At 46.6% G+C, this 15539-nt stretch overlaps 38 non-coding genes and 9 pseudogenes across 38 annotated transcripts; all 47 read left to right on the forward strand.

Annotated features, from left to right (window-relative positions):
• The first annotated feature begins 21 nt into the window (after positions 1-21).
• Positions 22-140, forward strand: LOC146878524 (5S ribosomal RNA). The gene has a single exon (XR_014989808.1). It is a non-coding gene; the product is annotated as a 5S ribosomal RNA (ribosomal RNA).
• A 218-nt stretch (positions 141-358) lies between these two features.
• LOC146878525 (5S ribosomal RNA) lies at positions 359-477 on the forward strand (annotated as a pseudogene).
• A 194-nt stretch (positions 478-671) lies between these two features.
• Positions 672-790, forward strand: LOC146878526 (5S ribosomal RNA). Its single transcript, XR_014989809.1, has one exon. It is a non-coding gene; the product is annotated as a 5S ribosomal RNA (ribosomal RNA).
• Positions 791-1008: 218 nt separating this feature from the next.
• On the forward strand, positions 1009-1127 carry LOC146878527 (5S ribosomal RNA). Its single transcript, XR_014989227.1, has one exon. It is a non-coding gene; the product is annotated as a 5S ribosomal RNA (ribosomal RNA).
• A 218-nt stretch (positions 1128-1345) lies between these two features.
• Positions 1346-1464, forward strand: LOC146878528 (5S ribosomal RNA). The gene has a single exon (XR_014989810.1). It is a non-coding gene; the product is annotated as a 5S ribosomal RNA (ribosomal RNA).
• Positions 1465-1682: 218 nt separating this feature from the next.
• LOC146878529 (5S ribosomal RNA) lies at positions 1683-1801 on the forward strand. Its single transcript, XR_014989811.1, has one exon. It is a non-coding gene; the product is annotated as a 5S ribosomal RNA (ribosomal RNA).
• A 201-nt stretch (positions 1802-2002) lies between these two features.
• LOC146878530 (5S ribosomal RNA) lies at positions 2003-2121 on the forward strand. Its single transcript, XR_014989812.1, has one exon. It is a non-coding gene; the product is annotated as a 5S ribosomal RNA (ribosomal RNA).
• Positions 2122-2339: 218 nt separating this feature from the next.
• LOC146878531 (5S ribosomal RNA) lies at positions 2340-2458 on the forward strand (annotated as a pseudogene).
• Positions 2459-2652: 194 nt separating this feature from the next.
• Positions 2653-2771, forward strand: LOC146878532 (5S ribosomal RNA). The gene has a single exon (XR_014989813.1). It is a non-coding gene; the product is annotated as a 5S ribosomal RNA (ribosomal RNA).
• Positions 2772-2972: 201 nt separating this feature from the next.
• Positions 2973-3091, forward strand: LOC146878533 (5S ribosomal RNA). The gene has a single exon (XR_014989815.1). It is a non-coding gene; the product is annotated as a 5S ribosomal RNA (ribosomal RNA).
• A 218-nt stretch (positions 3092-3309) lies between these two features.
• Positions 3310-3428, forward strand: LOC146878534 (5S ribosomal RNA). Its single transcript, XR_014989816.1, has one exon. It is a non-coding gene; the product is annotated as a 5S ribosomal RNA (ribosomal RNA).
• A 218-nt stretch (positions 3429-3646) lies between these two features.
• On the forward strand, positions 3647-3765 carry LOC146878535 (5S ribosomal RNA). Its single transcript, XR_014989228.1, has one exon. It is a non-coding gene; the product is annotated as a 5S ribosomal RNA (ribosomal RNA).
• Positions 3766-3983: 218 nt separating this feature from the next.
• On the forward strand, positions 3984-4102 carry LOC146878536 (5S ribosomal RNA). The gene has a single exon (XR_014989817.1). It is a non-coding gene; the product is annotated as a 5S ribosomal RNA (ribosomal RNA).
• A 218-nt stretch (positions 4103-4320) lies between these two features.
• LOC146878537 (5S ribosomal RNA) lies at positions 4321-4439 on the forward strand. Its single transcript, XR_014989280.1, has one exon. It is a non-coding gene; the product is annotated as a 5S ribosomal RNA (ribosomal RNA).
• A 218-nt stretch (positions 4440-4657) lies between these two features.
• Positions 4658-4776, forward strand: LOC146878538 (5S ribosomal RNA; annotated as a pseudogene).
• Positions 4777-4970: 194 nt separating this feature from the next.
• Positions 4971-5089, forward strand: LOC146878539 (5S ribosomal RNA). The gene has a single exon (XR_014989272.1). It is a non-coding gene; the product is annotated as a 5S ribosomal RNA (ribosomal RNA).
• A 201-nt stretch (positions 5090-5290) lies between these two features.
• Positions 5291-5409, forward strand: LOC146878540 (5S ribosomal RNA). Its single transcript, XR_014989818.1, has one exon. It is a non-coding gene; the product is annotated as a 5S ribosomal RNA (ribosomal RNA).
• A 218-nt stretch (positions 5410-5627) lies between these two features.
• On the forward strand, positions 5628-5746 carry LOC146878541 (5S ribosomal RNA). The gene has a single exon (XR_014989819.1). It is a non-coding gene; the product is annotated as a 5S ribosomal RNA (ribosomal RNA).
• Positions 5747-5964: 218 nt separating this feature from the next.
• LOC146878542 (5S ribosomal RNA) lies at positions 5965-6083 on the forward strand. Its single transcript, XR_014989229.1, has one exon. It is a non-coding gene; the product is annotated as a 5S ribosomal RNA (ribosomal RNA).
• Positions 6084-6301: 218 nt separating this feature from the next.
• LOC146878543 (5S ribosomal RNA) lies at positions 6302-6420 on the forward strand. Its single transcript, XR_014989230.1, has one exon. It is a non-coding gene; the product is annotated as a 5S ribosomal RNA (ribosomal RNA).
• Positions 6421-6638: 218 nt separating this feature from the next.
• On the forward strand, positions 6639-6757 carry LOC146878544 (5S ribosomal RNA; annotated as a pseudogene).
• Positions 6758-6951: 194 nt separating this feature from the next.
• Positions 6952-7070, forward strand: LOC146878545 (5S ribosomal RNA). Its single transcript, XR_014989820.1, has one exon. It is a non-coding gene; the product is annotated as a 5S ribosomal RNA (ribosomal RNA).
• Positions 7071-7271: 201 nt separating this feature from the next.
• On the forward strand, positions 7272-7390 carry LOC146878546 (5S ribosomal RNA). The gene has a single exon (XR_014989821.1). It is a non-coding gene; the product is annotated as a 5S ribosomal RNA (ribosomal RNA).
• A 218-nt stretch (positions 7391-7608) lies between these two features.
• LOC146878547 (5S ribosomal RNA) lies at positions 7609-7727 on the forward strand. The gene has a single exon (XR_014989822.1). It is a non-coding gene; the product is annotated as a 5S ribosomal RNA (ribosomal RNA).
• Positions 7728-7945: 218 nt separating this feature from the next.
• Positions 7946-8064, forward strand: LOC146878548 (5S ribosomal RNA). Its single transcript, XR_014989823.1, has one exon. It is a non-coding gene; the product is annotated as a 5S ribosomal RNA (ribosomal RNA).
• Positions 8065-8282: 218 nt separating this feature from the next.
• LOC146878549 (5S ribosomal RNA) lies at positions 8283-8401 on the forward strand. The gene has a single exon (XR_014989231.1). It is a non-coding gene; the product is annotated as a 5S ribosomal RNA (ribosomal RNA).
• Positions 8402-8619: 218 nt separating this feature from the next.
• LOC146878550 (5S ribosomal RNA) lies at positions 8620-8738 on the forward strand. Its single transcript, XR_014989824.1, has one exon. It is a non-coding gene; the product is annotated as a 5S ribosomal RNA (ribosomal RNA).
• Positions 8739-8956: 218 nt separating this feature from the next.
• Positions 8957-9075, forward strand: LOC146878551 (5S ribosomal RNA). The gene has a single exon (XR_014989383.1). It is a non-coding gene; the product is annotated as a 5S ribosomal RNA (ribosomal RNA).
• A 218-nt stretch (positions 9076-9293) lies between these two features.
• Positions 9294-9412, forward strand: LOC146878552 (5S ribosomal RNA; annotated as a pseudogene).
• A 194-nt stretch (positions 9413-9606) lies between these two features.
• On the forward strand, positions 9607-9725 carry LOC146878553 (5S ribosomal RNA). The gene has a single exon (XR_014989826.1). It is a non-coding gene; the product is annotated as a 5S ribosomal RNA (ribosomal RNA).
• Positions 9726-9926: 201 nt separating this feature from the next.
• LOC146878554 (5S ribosomal RNA) lies at positions 9927-10045 on the forward strand. The gene has a single exon (XR_014989827.1). It is a non-coding gene; the product is annotated as a 5S ribosomal RNA (ribosomal RNA).
• A 218-nt stretch (positions 10046-10263) lies between these two features.
• Positions 10264-10382, forward strand: LOC146878555 (5S ribosomal RNA). The gene has a single exon (XR_014989828.1). It is a non-coding gene; the product is annotated as a 5S ribosomal RNA (ribosomal RNA).
• A 217-nt stretch (positions 10383-10599) lies between these two features.
• On the forward strand, positions 10600-10718 carry LOC146878556 (5S ribosomal RNA). Its single transcript, XR_014989363.1, has one exon. It is a non-coding gene; the product is annotated as a 5S ribosomal RNA (ribosomal RNA).
• Positions 10719-10936: 218 nt separating this feature from the next.
• LOC146878557 (5S ribosomal RNA) lies at positions 10937-11055 on the forward strand. The gene has a single exon (XR_014989829.1). It is a non-coding gene; the product is annotated as a 5S ribosomal RNA (ribosomal RNA).
• Positions 11056-11273: 218 nt separating this feature from the next.
• On the forward strand, positions 11274-11392 carry LOC146878558 (5S ribosomal RNA). The gene has a single exon (XR_014989232.1). It is a non-coding gene; the product is annotated as a 5S ribosomal RNA (ribosomal RNA).
• Positions 11393-11610: 218 nt separating this feature from the next.
• On the forward strand, positions 11611-11729 carry LOC146878559 (5S ribosomal RNA; annotated as a pseudogene).
• Positions 11730-11923: 194 nt separating this feature from the next.
• LOC146878560 (5S ribosomal RNA) lies at positions 11924-12042 on the forward strand. The gene has a single exon (XR_014989830.1). It is a non-coding gene; the product is annotated as a 5S ribosomal RNA (ribosomal RNA).
• A 218-nt stretch (positions 12043-12260) lies between these two features.
• LOC146878561 (5S ribosomal RNA) lies at positions 12261-12379 on the forward strand. Its single transcript, XR_014989831.1, has one exon. It is a non-coding gene; the product is annotated as a 5S ribosomal RNA (ribosomal RNA).
• Positions 12380-12597: 218 nt separating this feature from the next.
• Positions 12598-12716, forward strand: LOC146878562 (5S ribosomal RNA; annotated as a pseudogene).
• Positions 12717-12910: 194 nt separating this feature from the next.
• LOC146878563 (5S ribosomal RNA) lies at positions 12911-13029 on the forward strand (annotated as a pseudogene).
• Positions 13030-13223: 194 nt separating this feature from the next.
• LOC146878564 (5S ribosomal RNA) lies at positions 13224-13342 on the forward strand. Its single transcript, XR_014989832.1, has one exon. It is a non-coding gene; the product is annotated as a 5S ribosomal RNA (ribosomal RNA).
• A 201-nt stretch (positions 13343-13543) lies between these two features.
• Positions 13544-13662, forward strand: LOC146878565 (5S ribosomal RNA). Its single transcript, XR_014989833.1, has one exon. It is a non-coding gene; the product is annotated as a 5S ribosomal RNA (ribosomal RNA).
• A 218-nt stretch (positions 13663-13880) lies between these two features.
• On the forward strand, positions 13881-13999 carry LOC146878566 (5S ribosomal RNA). Its single transcript, XR_014989233.1, has one exon. It is a non-coding gene; the product is annotated as a 5S ribosomal RNA (ribosomal RNA).
• A 218-nt stretch (positions 14000-14217) lies between these two features.
• Positions 14218-14336, forward strand: LOC146878567 (5S ribosomal RNA). Its single transcript, XR_014989344.1, has one exon. It is a non-coding gene; the product is annotated as a 5S ribosomal RNA (ribosomal RNA).
• Positions 14337-14554: 218 nt separating this feature from the next.
• On the forward strand, positions 14555-14673 carry LOC146878568 (5S ribosomal RNA). The gene has a single exon (XR_014989324.1). It is a non-coding gene; the product is annotated as a 5S ribosomal RNA (ribosomal RNA).
• Positions 14674-14891: 218 nt separating this feature from the next.
• LOC146878569 (5S ribosomal RNA) lies at positions 14892-15010 on the forward strand (annotated as a pseudogene).
• A 194-nt stretch (positions 15011-15204) lies between these two features.
• Positions 15205-15323, forward strand: LOC146878570 (5S ribosomal RNA). The gene has a single exon (XR_014989834.1). It is a non-coding gene; the product is annotated as a 5S ribosomal RNA (ribosomal RNA).
• Positions 15324-15539: the final 216 nt, after the last annotated feature.

Consider the following 15539-nt stretch of genomic DNA (forward strand, 5'->3'; position numbering starts at 1 on the left):
ATTGATCGTGCAATACTTCACAGGTGCGATCATACCAGCACTAATGCACCGGATCCCATCAGAACTCCGCAGTTAAGCGTGCTTGGGCGAGAGTAGTACTAGGATGGGTGACCTCCTGGGAAGTCCTCGTGTTGCACCTCTTTTTTACGTTATTTTCTTTTCCTACGTTCTTTTCATCACTGTTTTCTTTTGCAATCAAATCCTAAATTATCACCTAAATCATTCCAACTGACTACTACCAAAATCTCTTCAGACCAAAACAACCCACCTCACGTCCCCGTGCCCCCGCGCCGCGCCAAGTGTTCAAACTTAGGCCCAATGCGAAACCCATATGTACATTGATCGTGCAATACTTCACAGGTGCGATCATACCAGCACTAATGCACCGGATCCCATCAGAACTCCGCAGTTAAGCGTGCTTGGGCGAGAGTAGTACTAGGATGGGTGACCTCCTGGGAAGTCCTATTTTCTTTTCCTACGTTCTTTTCATCACTGTTTTCTTTTGCAATCAAATCCTAAATTATCACCTAAATCATTCCAACTGACTACTACCAAAATCTCTTCAGACCAAAACAACCCACCTCACGTCCCCGTGCCCCCGCGCCGCGCCAAGTGTTCAAACTTAGGCCCAATGCGAAACCCATATGTACATTGATCGTGCAATACTTCACAGGTGCGATCATACCAGCACTAATGCACCGGATCCCATCAGAACTCCGCAGTTAAGCGTGCTTGGGCGAGAGTAGTACTAGGATGGGTGACCTCCTGGGAAGTCCTCGTGTTGCACCTCTTTTTTACGTTATTTTCTTTTCCTACGTTCTTTTCATCACTGTTTTCTTTTGCAATCAAATCCTAAATTATCACCTAAATCATTCCAACTGACTACTACCAAAATCTCTTCAGACCAAAACAACCCACCTCACGTCCCCGTGCCCCCGCGCCGCGCCAAGTGTTCAAACTTAGGCCCAATGCGAAACCCATATGTACATTGATCGTGCAATACTTCACAGGTGCGATCATACCAGCACTAATGCACCGGATCCCATCAGAACTCCGCAGTTAAGTGTGCTTGGGCGAGAGTAGTACTAGGATGGGTGACCTCCTGGGAAGTCCTCGTGTTGCACCTCTTTTTTACGTTATTTTCTTTTCCTACGTTCTTTTCATCACTGTTTTCTTTTGCAATCAAATCCTAAATTATCACCTAAATCATTCCAACTGACTACTACCAAAATCTCTTCAGACCAAAACAACCCACCTCACGTCCCCGTGCCCCCGCGCCGCGCCAAGTGTTCAAACTTAGGCCCAATGCGAAACCCATATGTACATTGATCGTGCAATACTTCACAGGTGCGATCATACCAGCACTAATGCACCGGATCCCATCAGAACTCCGCAGTTAAGCGTGCTTGGGCGAGAGTAGTACTAGGATGGGTGACCTCCTGGGAAGTCCTCGTGTTGCACCTCTTTTTTACGTTATTTTCTTTTCCTACGTTCTTTTCATCACTGTTTTCTTTTGCAATCAAATCCTAAATTATCACCTAAATCATTCCAACTGACTACTACCAAAATCTCTTCAGACCAAAACAACCCACCTCACGTCCCCGTGCCCCCGCGCCGCGCCAAGTGTTCAAACTTAGGCCCAATGCGAAACCCATATGTACATTGATCGTGCAATACTTCACAGGTGCGATCATACCAGCACTAATGCACCGGATCCCATCAGAACTCCGCAGTTAAGCGTGCTTGGGCGAGAGTAGTACTAGGATGGGTGACCTCCTGGGAAGTCCTCGTGTTGCACCTCTTTTTTACGTTATTTTCTTTTCCTACGTTCTTTTCATCACTGTTTTCTTTTGCAATCAAATCCTAAATCATTCCAACTGACTACTACCAAAATCTCTTCAGACCAAAACAACCCACCTCACGTCCCCGCGCCGCCGCGCCAAGTGTTCAAACTTAGGCCCAATGCGAAACCCATATGTACATTGATCGTGCAATACTTCACAGGTGCGATCATACCAGCACTAATGCACCGGATCCCATCAGAACTCCGCAGTTAAGCGTGCTTGGGCGAGAGTAGTACTAGGATGGGTGACCTCCTGGGAAGTCCTCGTGTTGCACCTCTTTTTTACGTTATTTTCTTTTCCTACGTTCTTTTCATCACTGTTTTCTTTTGCAATCAAATCCTAAATTATCACCTAAATCATTCCAACTGACTACTACCAAAATCTCTTCAGACCAAAACAACCCACCTCACGTCCCCGTGCCCCCGCGCCGCGCCAAGTGTTCAAACTTAGGCCCAATGCGAAACCCATATGTACATTGATCGTGCAATACTTCACAGGTGCGATCATACCAGCACTAATGCACCGGATCCCATCAGAACTCCGCAGTTAAGCGTGCTTGGGCGAGAGTAGTACTAGGATGGGTGACCTCCTGGGAAGTCCTATTTTCTTTTCCTACGTTCTTTTCATCACTGTTTTCTTTTGCAATCAAATCCTAAATTATCACCTAAATCATTCCAACTGACTACTACCAAAATCTCTTCAGACCAAAACAACCCACCTCACGTCCCCGTGCCCCCGCGCCGCGCCAAGTGTTCAAACTTAGGCCCAATGCGAAACCCATATGTACATTGATCGTGCAATACTTCACAGGTGCGATCATACCAGCACTAATGCACCGGATCCCATCAGAACTCCGCAGTTAAGCGTGCTTGGGCGAGAGTAGTACTAGGATGGGTGACCTCCTGGGAAGTCCTCGTGTTGCACCTCTTTTTTACGTTATTTTCTTTTCCTACGTTCTTTTCATCACTGTTTTCTTTTGCAATCAAATCCTAAATCATTCCAACTGACTACTACCAAAATCTCTTCAGACCAAAACAACCCACCTCACGTCCCCGCGCCGCCGCGCCAAGTGTTCAAACTTAGGCCCAATGCGAAACCCATATGTACATTGATCGTGCAATACTTCACAGGTGCGATCATACCAGCACTAATGCACCGGATCCCATCAGAACTCCGCAGTTAAGCGTGCTTGGGCGAGAGTAGTACTAGGATGGGTGACCTCCTGGGAAGTCCTCGTGTTGCACCTCTTTTTTACGTTATTTTCTTTTCCTACGTTCTTTTCATCACTGTTTTCTTTTGCAATCAAATCCTAAATTATCACCTAAATCATTCCAACTGACTACTACCAAAATCTCTTCAGACCAAAACAACCCACCTCACGTCCCCGTGCCCCCGCGCCGCGCCAAGTGTTCAAACTTAGGCCCAATGCGAAACCCATATGTACATTGATCGTGCAATACTTCACAGGTGCGATCATACCAGCACTAATGCACCGGATCCCATCAGAACTCCGCAGTTAAGCGTGCTTGGGCGAGAGTAGTACTAGGATGGGTGACCTCCTGGGAAGTCCTCGTGTTGCACCTCTTTTTTACGTTATTTTCTTTTCCTACGTTCTTTTCATCACTGTTTTCTTTTGCAATCAAATCCTAAATTATCACCTAAATCATTCCAACTGACTACTACCAAAATCTCTTCAGACCAAAACAACCCACCTCACGTCCCCGTGCCCCCGCGCCGCGCCAAGTGTTCAAACTTAGGCCCAATGCGAAACCCATATGTACATTGATCGTGCAATACTTCACAGGTGCGATCATACCAGCACTAATGCACCGGATCCCATCAGAACTCCGCAGTTAAGTGTGCTTGGGCGAGAGTAGTACTAGGATGGGTGACCTCCTGGGAAGTCCTCGTGTTGCACCTCTTTTTTACGTTATTTTCTTTTCCTACGTTCTTTTCATCACTGTTTTCTTTTGCAATCAAATCCTAAATTATCACCTAAATCATTCCAACTGACTACTACCAAAATCTCTTCAGACCAAAACAACCCACCTCACGTCCCCGTGCCCCCGCGCCGCGCCAAGTGTTCAAACTTAGGCCCAATGCGAAACCCATATGTACATTGATCGTGCAATACTTCACAGGTGCGATCATACCAGCACTAATGCACCGGATCCCATCAGAACTCCGCAGTTAAGCGTGCTTGGGCGAGAGTAGTACTAGGATGGGTGACCTCCTGGGAAGTCCTCGTGTTGCACCTCTTTTCTACGTTATTTTCTTTTCCTACGTTCTTTTCATCACTGTTTTCTTTTGCAATCAAATCCTAAATTATCACCTAAATCATTCCAACTGACTACTACTAAAATCTCTTCAGACCAAAACAACCCACCTCACGTCCCCGTGCCCCCGCGCCGCGCCAAGTGTTCAAACTTAGGCCCAATGCGAAACCCATATGTACATTGATCGTGCCATACTTCACATGTGCGATCATACCAGCACTAATGCACCGGATCCCATCAGAACTCCGCAGTTAAGCGTGCTTGGGCGAGAGTAGTACTAGGATGGGTGACCTCCTGGGAAGTCCTCGTGTTGCACCTCTTTTTTACGTTATTTTCTTTTCCTACGTTCTTTTCATCACTGTTTTCTTTTGCAATCAAATCCTAAATTATCACCTAAATCATTCCAACTGACTACTACCAAAATGTCTTCAGACCAAAACAACCCACCTCACGTCCCCGTGCCCCCGCGCCGCGCCAAGTGTTCAAACTTAGGCCCAATGCGAAACCCATATGTACATTGATCGTGCAATACTTCACAGGTGCGATCATACCAGCACTAATGCACCGGATCCCATCAGAACTCCGCAGTTAAGCGTGCTTGGGCGAGAGTAGTACTAGGATGGGTGACCTCCTGGGAAGTCCTATTTTCTTTTCCTACGTTCTTTTCATCACTGTTTTCTTTTGCAATCAAATCCTAAATTATCACCTAAATCATTCCAACTGACTACTACCAAAATCTCTTCAGACCAAAACAACCCACCTCACGTCCCCGTGCCCCCGCGCCGCGCCAAGTTTTCAAACTTAGGCCCAATGCGAAACCCATATGTACATTGATCGTGCAATACTTCACAGGTGCGATCATACCAGCACTAATGCACCGGATCCCATCAGAACTCCGCAGTAAAGCGTGCTTGGGCGAGAGTAGTACTAGGATGGGTGACCTCCTGGGAAGTCCTCGTGTTGCACCTCTTTTTTACGTTATTTTCTTTTCCTACGTTCTTTTCATCACTGTTTTCTTTTGCAATCAAATCCTAAATCATTCCAACTGACTACTACCAAAATCTCTTCAGACCAAAACAACCCACCTCACGTCCCCGCGCCGCCGCGCCAAGTGTTCAAACTTAGGCCCAATGCGAAACCCATATGTACATTGATCGTGCAATACTTCACAGGTGCGATCATACCAGCACTAATGCACCGGATCCCATCAGAACTCCGCAGTTAAGCGTGCTTGGGCGAGAGTAGTACTAGGATGGGTGACCTCCTGGGAAGTCCTCGTGTTGCACCTCTTTTTTACGTTATTTTCTTTTCCTACGTTCTTTTCATCACTGTTTTCTTTTGCAATCAAATCCTAAATTATCACCTAAATCATTCCAACTGACTACTACCAAAATCTCTTCAGACCAAAACAACCCACCTCACGTCCCCGTGCCCCCGCGCCGCGCCAAGTGTTCAAACTTAGGCCCAATGCGAAACCCATATGTACATTGATCGTGCAATACTTCACAGGTGCGATCATACCAGCACTAATGCACCGGATCCCATCAGAACTCCGCAGTTAAGCGTGCTTGGGCGAGAGTAGTACTAGGATGGGTGACCTCCTGGGAAGTCCTCGTGTTGCACCTCTTTTTTACGTTATTTTCTTTTCCTACGTTCTTTTCATCACTGTTTTCTTTTGCAATCAAATCCTAAATTATCACCTAAATCATTCCAACTGACTACTACCAAAATCTCTTCAGACCAAAACAACCCACCTCACGTCCCCGTGCCCCCGCGCCGCGCCAAGTGTTCAAACTTAGGCCCAATGCGAAACCCATATGTACATTGATCGTGCAATACTTCACAGGTGCGATCATACCAGCACTAATGCACCGGATCCCATCAGAACTCCGCAGTTAAGTGTGCTTGGGCGAGAGTAGTACTAGGATGGGTGACCTCCTGGGAAGTCCTCGTGTTGCACCTCTTTTTTACGTTATTTTCTTTTCCTACGTTCTTTTCATCACTGTTTTCTTTTGCAATCAAATCCTAAATTATCACCTAAATCATTCCAACTGACTACTACCAAAATCTCTTCAGACCAAAACAACCCACCTCACGTCCCCGTGCCCCCGCGCCGCGCCAAGTGTTCAAACTTAGGCCCAATGCGAAACCCATATGTACATTGATCGTGCAATACTTCACAGGTGCGATCATACCAGCACTAATGCACCGGATCCCATCAGAACTCCGCAGTTAAGTGTGCTTGGGCGAGAGTAGTACTAGGATGGGTGACCTCCTGGGAAGTCCTCGTGTTGCACCTCTTTTTTACGTTATTTTCTTTTCCTACGTTCTTTTCATCACTGTTTTCTTTTGCAATCAAATCCTAAATTATCACCTAAATCATTCCAACTGACTACTACCAAAATCTCTTCAGACCAAAACAACCCACCTCACGTCCCCGTGCCCCCGCGCCGCGCCAAGTGTTCAAACTTAGGCCCAATGCGAAACCCATATGTACATTGATCGTGCAATACTTCACAGGTGCGATCATACCAGCACTAATGCACCGGATCCCATCAGAACTCCGCAGTTAAGCGTGCTTGGGCGAGAGTAGTACTAGGATGGGTGACCTCCTGGGAAGTCCTATTTTCTTTTCCTACGTTCTTTTCATCACTGTTTTCTTTTGCAATCAAATCCTAAATTATCACCTAAATCATTCCAACTGACTACTACCAAAATCTCTTCAGACCAAAACAACCCACCTCACGTCCCCGTGCCCCCGCGCCGCGCCAAGTGTTCAAACTTAGGCCCAATGCGAAACCCATATGTACATTGATCGTGCAATACTTCACAGGTGCGATCATACCAGCACTAATGCACCGGATCCCATCAGAACTCCGCAGTTAAGCGTGCTTGGGCGAGAGTAGTACTAGGATGGGTGACCTCCTGGGAAGTCCTCGTGTTGCACCTCTTTTTTACGTTATTTTCTTTTCCTACGTTCTTTTCATCACTGTTTTCTTTTGCAATCAAATCCTAAATCATTCCAACTGACTACTACCAAAATCTCTTCAGACCAAAACAACCCACCTCACGTCCCCGCGCCGCCGCGCCAAGTGTTCAAACTTAGGCCCAATGCGAAACCCATATGTACATTGATCGTGCAATACTTCACAGGTGCGATCATACCAGCACTAATGCACCGGATCCCATCAGAACTCCGCAGTTAAGCGTGCTTGGGCGAGAGTAGTACTAGGATGGGTGACCTCCTGGGAAGTCCTCGTGTTGCACCTCTTTTTTACGTTATTTTCTTTTCCTACGTTCTTTTCATCACTGTTTTCTTTTGCAATCAAATCCTAAATTATCACCTAAATCATTCCAACTGACTACTACCAAAATCTCTTCAGACCAAAACAACCCACCTCACGTCCCCGTGCCCCCGCGCCGCGCCAAGTGTTCAAACTTAGGCCCAATGCGAAACCCATATGTACATTGATCGTGCAATACTTCACAGGTGCGATCATACCAGCACTAATGCACCGGATCCCATCAGAACTCCGCAGTTAAGCGTGCTTGGGCGAGAGTAGTACTAGGATGGGTGACCTCCTGGGAAGTCCTCGTGTTGCACCTCTTTTTTACGTTATTTTCTTTTCCTACGTTCTTTTCATCACTGTTTTCTTTTGCAATCAAATCCTAAATTATCACCTAAATCATTCCAACTGACTACTACCAAAATCTCTTCAGACCAAAACAACCCACCTCACGTCCCCGTGCCCCCGCGCCGCGCCAAGTGTTCAAACTTAGGCCCAATGCGAAACCCATATGTACATTGATCGTGCAATACTTCACAGGTGCGATCATACCAGCACTAATGCACCGGATCCCATCAGAACTCCGCAGTTAAGCGTGCTTGGGCGAGAGTAGTACTAGGATGGGTGACCTCCTGGGAAGTCCTCGTGTTGCACCTCTTTTTTACGTTATTTTCTTTTCCTACGTTCTTTTCATCACTGTTTTCTTTTGCAATCAAATCCTAAATTATCACCTAAATCATTCCAACTGACTACTACCAAAATCTCTTCAGACCAAAACAACCCACCTCACGTCCCCGTGCCCCCGCGCCGCGCCAAGTGTTCAAACTTAGGCCCAATGCGAAACCCATATGTACATTGATCGTGCAATACTTCACAGGTGCGATCATACCAGCACTAATGCACCGGATCCCATCAGAACTCCGCAGTTAAGTGTGCTTGGGCGAGAGTAGTACTAGGATGGGTGACCTCCTGGGAAGTCCTCGTGTTGCACCTCTTTTTTACGTTATTTTCTTTTCCTACGTTCTTTTCATCACTGTTTTCTTTTGCAATCAAATCCTAAATTATCACCTAAATCATTCCAACTGACTACTACCAAAATCTCTTCAGACCAAAACAACCCACCTCACGTCCCCGTGCCCCCGCGCCGCGCCAAGTGTTCAAACTTAGGCCCAATGCGAAACCCATATGTACATTGATCGTGCAATACTTCACAGGTGCGATCATACCAGCACTAATGCACCGGATCCCATCAGAACTCCGCAGTTAAGCGTGCTTGGGCGAGAGTAGTACTAGGATGGGTGACCTCCTGGGAAGTCCTCGTGTTGCACCTCTTTTCTACGTTATTTTCTTTTCCTACGTTCTTTTCATCACTGTTTTCTTTTGCAATCAAATCCTAAATTATCACCTAAATCATTCCAACTGACTACTACTAAAATCTCTTCAGACCAAAACAACCCACCTCACGTCCCCGTGCCCCCGCGCCGCGCCAAGTGTTCAAACTTAGGCCCAATGCGAAACCCATATGTACATTGATCGTGCAATACTTCACAGGTGCCATCATACCAGCACTAATGCACCGGATCCCATCAGAACTCCGCAGTTAAGCGTGCTTGGGCGAGAGTAGTACTAGGATGGGTGACCTCCTGGGAAGTCCTCGTGTTGCACCTCTTTTTTACGTTATTTTCTTTTCCTACGTTCTTTTCATCACTGTTTTCTTTTGCAATCAAATCCTAAATTATCACCTAAATCATTCCAACTGACTACTACCAAAATGTCTTCAGACCAAAACAACCCACCTCACGTCCCCGTGCCCCCGCGCCGCGCCAAGTGTTCAAACTTAGGCCCAATGCGAAACCCATATGTACATTGATCGTGCAATACTTCACAGGTGCGATCATACCAGCACTAATGCACCGGATCCCATCAGAACTCCGCAGTTAAGCGTGCTTGGGCGAGAGTAGTACTAGGATGGGTGACCTCCTGGGAAGTCCTATTTTCTTTTCCTACGTTCTTTTCATCACTGTTTTCTTTTGCAATCAAATCCTAAATTATCACCTAAATCATTCCAACTGACTACTACCAAAATCTCTTCAGACCAAAACAACCCACCTCACGTCCCCGTGCCCCCGCGCCGCGCCAAGTTTTCAAACTTAGGCCCAATGCGAAACCCATATGTACATTGATCGTGCAATACTTCACAGGTGCGATCATACCAGCACTAATGCACCGGATCCCATCAGAACTCCGCAGTTAAGCGTGCTTGGGCGAGAGTAGTACTAGGATGGGTGACCTCCTGGGAAGTCCTCGTGTTGCACCTCTTTTTTACGTTATTTTCTTTTCCTACGTTCTTTTCATCACTGTTTTCTTTTGCAATCAAATCCTAAATCATTCCAACTGACTACTACCAAAATCTCTTCAGACCAAAACAACCCACCTCACGTCCCCGCGCCGCCGCGCCAAGTGTTCAAACTTAGGCCCAATGCGAAACCCATATGTACATTGATCGTGCAATACTTCACAGGTGCGATCATACCAGCACTAATGCACCGGATCCCATCAGAACTCCGCAGTTAAGCGTGCTTGGGCGAGAGTAGTACTAGGATGGGTGACCTCCTGGGAAGTCCTCGTGTTGCACCTCTTTTTTACGTTATTTTCTTTTCCTACGTTCTTTTCATCACTGTTTTCTTTTGCAATCAAATCCTAAATTATCACCTAAATCATTCCAACTGACTACTACCAAAATCTCTTCAGACCAAAACAACCCACCTCACGTCCCCGTGCCCCCGCGCCGCGCCAAGTGTTCAAACTTAGGCCCAATGCGAAACCCATATGTACATTGATCGTGCAATACTTCACAGGTGCGATCATACCAGCACTAATGCACCGGATCCCATCAGAACTCCGCAGTTAAGCGTGCTTGGGCGAGAGTAGTACTAGGATGGGTGACCTCCTGGGAAGTCCTCGTGTTGCACCTCTTTTTTACGTTATTTTCTTTTCCTACGTTCTTTTCATCACTGTTTTCTTTTGCAATCAAATCCTAAATTATCACCTAAATCATTCCAACTGACTACTACCAAATCTCTTCAGACCAAAACAACCCACCTCACGTCCCCGTGCCCCCGCGCCGCGCCAAGTGTTCAAACTTAGGCCCAATGCGAAACCCATATGTACATTGATCGTGCAATACTTCACAGGTGCGATCATACCAGCACTAATGCCCCGGATCCCATCAGAACTCCGCAGTTAAGTGTGCTTGGGCGAGAGTAGTACTAGGATGGGTGACCTCCTGGGAAGTCCTCGTGTTGCACCTCTTTTTTACGTTATTTTCTTTTCCTACGTTCTTTTCATCACTGTTTTCTTTTGCAATCAAATCCTAAATTATCACCTAAATCATTCCAACTGACTACTACCAAAATCTCTTCAGACCAAAACAACCCACCTCACGTCCCCGTGCCCCCGCGCCGCGCCAAGTGTTCAAACTTAGGCCCAATGCGAAACCCATATGTACATTGATCGTGCAATACTTCACAGGTGCGATCATACCAGCACTAATGCACCGGATCCCATCAGAACTCCGCAGTTAAGCGTGCTTGGGCGAGAGTAGTACTAGGATGGGTGACCTCCTGGGAAGTCCTCGTGTTGCACCTCTTTTCTACGTTATTTTCTTTTCCTACGTTCTTTTCATCACTGTTTTCTTTTGCAATCAAATCCTAAATTATCACCTAAATCATTCCAACTGACTACTACTAAAATCTCTTCAGACCAAAACAACCCACCTCACGTCCCCGTGCCCCCGCGCCGCGCCAAGTGTTCAAACTTAGGCCCAATGCGAAACCCATATGTACATTGATCGTGCAATACTTCACAGGTGCGATCATACCAGCACTAATGCACCGGATCCCATCAGAACTCCGCAGTTAAGTGTGCTTGGGCGAGAGTAGTACTAGGATGGGTGACCTCCTGGGAAGTCCTCGTGTTGCACCTCTTTTTTACGTTATTTTCTTTTCCTACGTTCTTTTCATCACTGTTTTCTTTTGCAATCAAATCCTAAATTATCACCTAAATCATTCCAACTGACTACTACCAAAATCTCTTCAGACCAAAACAACCCACCTCACGTCCCCGTGCCCCCGCGCCGCGCCAAGTGTTCAAACTTAGGCCCAATGCGAAACCCATATGTACATTGATCGTGCAATACTTCACAGGTGCGATCATACCAGCACTAATGCACCGGATCCCATCAGAACTCCGCAGTTAAGCGCGCTTGGGCGAGAGTAGTACTAGGATGGGTGACCTTCTGGGAAGTCCTATTTTCTTTTCCTACGTTCTTTTCATCACTGTTTTCTTTTGCAATCAAATCCTAAATTATCACCTAAATCATTCCAACTGACTACTACCAAAATCTCTTCAGACCAGAACAACCCACCTCACGTCCCCGTGCCCCCGCGCCGCGCCAAGTGTTCAAACTTAGGCCCAATGCGAAACCCATATGTACATTGATCGTGCAATACTTCACAGGTGCGATCATACCAGCACTAATGCACCGGATCCCATCAGAACTCCGCAGTTAAGCGTGCTTGGGCGAGAGTAGTACTAGGATGGGTGACCTCCTGGGAAGTCCTCGTGTTGCACCTCTTTTTTACGTTATTTTCTTTTCCTACGTTCTTTTCATCACTGTTTTCTTTTGCAATCAAATCCTAAATTATCACCTAAATCATTCCAACTGACTACTACCAAAATCTCTTCAGACCAAAACAACCCACCTCACGTCCCCGTGCCCCCGCGCCGCGCCAAGTGTTCAAACTTAGGCCCAATGCGAAACCCATATGTACATTGATCGTGCAATACTTCACAGGTGCGATCATACCAGCACTAATGCACCGGATCCCATCAGAACTCCGCAGTTAAGCGTGCTTGGGCGAGAGTAGTACTAGGATGGGTGACCTCCTGGGAAGTCCTCGTGTTGCACCTCTTTTTTACGTTATTTTCTTTTCCTACGTTCTTTTCATCACTGTTTTCTTTTGCAATCAAATCCTAAATTATCACCTAAATCATTCCAACTGACTACTACCAAAATCTCTTCAGACCAAAACAACCCACCTCATGTCCCCGTGCCCCCGCGCCGCGCCAAGTGTTCAAACTTAGGCCCAATGCGAAACCCATATGTACATTGATCGTGCAATACTTCACAGGTGCGATCATACCAGCACTAATGCACCGGATCCCATCAGAACTTCGCAGTTAAGCGTGCTTGGGCGAGAGTAGTACTAGGATGGGTGACCTCCTGGGAAGTCCTATTTTCTTTTCCTACGTTCTTTTCATCACTGTTTTCTTTTGCAATCAAATCCTAAATTATCACCTAAATCATTCCAACTGACTACTACCAAAATCTCTTCAGACCAAAACAACCCACCTCACGTCCCCGTGCCCCCGCGCCGCGCCAAGTGTTCAAACTTAGGCCCAATGCGAAACCCATATGTACATTGATCGTGCAATACTTCACAGGTGCGATCATACCAGCACTAATGCACCGGATCCCATCAGAACTCCGCAGTTAAGCGTGCTTGGGCGAGAGTAGTACTAGGATGGGTGACCTCCTGGGAAGTCCTATTTTCTTTTCCTACGTTCTTTTCATCACTGTTTTCTTTTGCAATCAAATCCTAAATTATCACCTAAATCATTCCAACTGACTACTACCAAAATCTCTTCAGACCAAAACAACCCACCTCACGTCCCCGTGCCCCCGCGCCGCGCCAAGTGTTCAAACTTAGGCCCAATGCGAAACCCATATGTACATTGATCGTGCAATACTTCACAGGTGCGATCATACCAGCACTAATGCACCGGATCCCATCAGAACTCCGCAGTTAAGCGTGCTTGGGCGAGAGTAGTACTAGGATGGGTGACCTCCTGGGAAGTCCTCGTGTTGCACCTCTTTTTTACGTTATTTTCTTTTCCTACGTTCTTTTCATCACTGTTTTCTTTTGCAATCAAATCCTAAATCATTCCAACTGACTACTACCAAAATCTCTTCAGACCAAAACAACCCACCTCACGTCCCCGCGCCGCCGCGCCAAGTGTTCAAACTTAGGCCCAATGCGAAACCCATATGTACATTGATCGTGCAATACTTCACAGGTGCGATCATACCAGCACTAATGCACCGGATCCCATCAGAACTCCGCAGTTAAGCGTGCTTGGGCGAGAGTAGTACTAGGATGGGTGACCTCCTGGGAAGTCCTCGTGTTGCACCTCTTTTTTACGTTATTTTCTTTTCCTACGTTCTTTTCATCACTGTTTTCTTTTGCAATCAAATCCTAAATTATCACCTAAATCATTCCAACTGACTACTACCAAAATCTCTTCAGACCAAAACAACCCACCTCACGTCCCCGTGCCCCCGCGCCGCGCCAAGTGTTCAAACTTAGGCCCAATGCGAAACCCATATGTACATTGATCGTGCAATACTTCACAGGTGCGATCATACCAGCACTAATGCACCGGATCCCATCAGAACTCCGCAGTTAAGTGTGCTTGGGCGAGAGTAGTACTAGGATGGGTGACCTCCTGGGAAGTCCTCGTGTTGCACCTCCTTTTTACGTTATTTTCTTTTCCTACGTTCTTTTCATCACTGTTTTCTTTTGCAATCAAATCCTAAATTATCACCTAAATCATTCCAACTGACTACTACCAAAATCTCTTCAGACCAAAACAACCCACCTCACGTCCCCGTGCCCCCGCGCCGCGCCAAGTGTTCAAACTTAGGCCCAATGCGAAACCCATATGTACATTGATCGTGCAATACTTCACAGGTGCGATCATACCAGCAGTAATGCACCGGATCCCATCAGAACTCCGCAGTTAAGCGTGCTTGGGCGAGAGTAGTACTAGGATGGGTGACCTCCTGGGAAGTCCTCGTGTTGCACCTCTTTTCTACGTTATTTTCTTTTCCTACGTTCTTTTCATCACTGTTTTCTTTTGCAATCAAATCCTAAATTATCACCTAAATCATTCCAACTGACTACTACCAAAATCTCTTCAGACCAAAACAACCCACCTCACGTCCCCGTGCCCCCGCGCCGCGCCAAGTGTTCAAACTTAGGCCCAATGCGAAACCCATATGTACATTGATCGTGCAATACTTCACAGGTGCGATCATACCAGCACTAATGCACCGGATCCCATCAGAACTCCGCAGTTAAGCGTGCTTGGGCGAGAGTAGTACTAGGATGGGTGACCTCCTTGGAAGTCCTCGTGTTGCACCTCTTTTTTACGTTATTTTCTTTTCCTACGTTCTTTTCATCAGTGTTTTCTTTTGCAATCAAATCCTAAATTATCACCTAAATCATTCCAACTGACTACTACCAAAATCTCTTCAGACCAAAACAACCCACCTCACGTCCCCGTGCCCCCGCGCCGCGCCAAGTGTTCAAACTTAGGCCCAATGCGAAACCCATATGTACATTGATCGTGCAATACTTCACAGGTGCGATCATACCAGCACTAATGCACCGGATCCCATCAGAACTCCGCAGTTAAGCGTTCTTGGGCGAGAGTAGTACTAGGATGGGTGACCTCCTGGGAAGTCCTATTTTCTTTTCCTACGTTCTTTTCATCACTGTTTTCTTTTGCAATCAAATCCTAAATTATCACCTAAATCATTCCAACTGACTACTACCAAAATCTCTTCAGACCAGAACAACCCACCTCACGTCCCCGTGCCCCCGCGCCGCGCCAAGTGTTCAAACTTAGGCCCAATGCGAAACCCATATGTACATTGATCGTGCAATACTTCACAGGTGCGATCATACCAGCACTAATGCACCGGATCCCATCAGAACTCCGCAGTTAAGCGTGCTTGGGCGAGAGTAGTACTAGGATGGGTGACCTCCTGGGAAGTCCTCGTGTTGCACCTCTTTTTCACGTTATTTTCTTTTCCTACGTTCTTTTCATCACTGTTTTCTTTTGCAATCAAATCCTAAATTATCACCTAAATCATTCCAACTGACTACTACCAAAATCTCTTCAGACCAAAACAACCCACCTCACGTCCCCGTGCCCCCGCGCCGCGCCAAGTGTTCAAACTTAGGCCCAATGCGAAACCCATATGTACATTGATCGTGCAATACTTC

Source organism: Vigna unguiculata, unplaced genomic scaffold (assembly GCF_037176805.1).
Source record: "Vigna unguiculata cultivar grain cowpea cultivar isolate G323 ecotype 2 unplaced genomic scaffold, ASM3717680v1 ptg000026l_ERROPOS8475000, whole genome shotgun sequence".
NCBI lineage: Eukaryota > Viridiplantae > Streptophyta > Magnoliopsida > Fabales > Fabaceae > Vigna > Vigna unguiculata.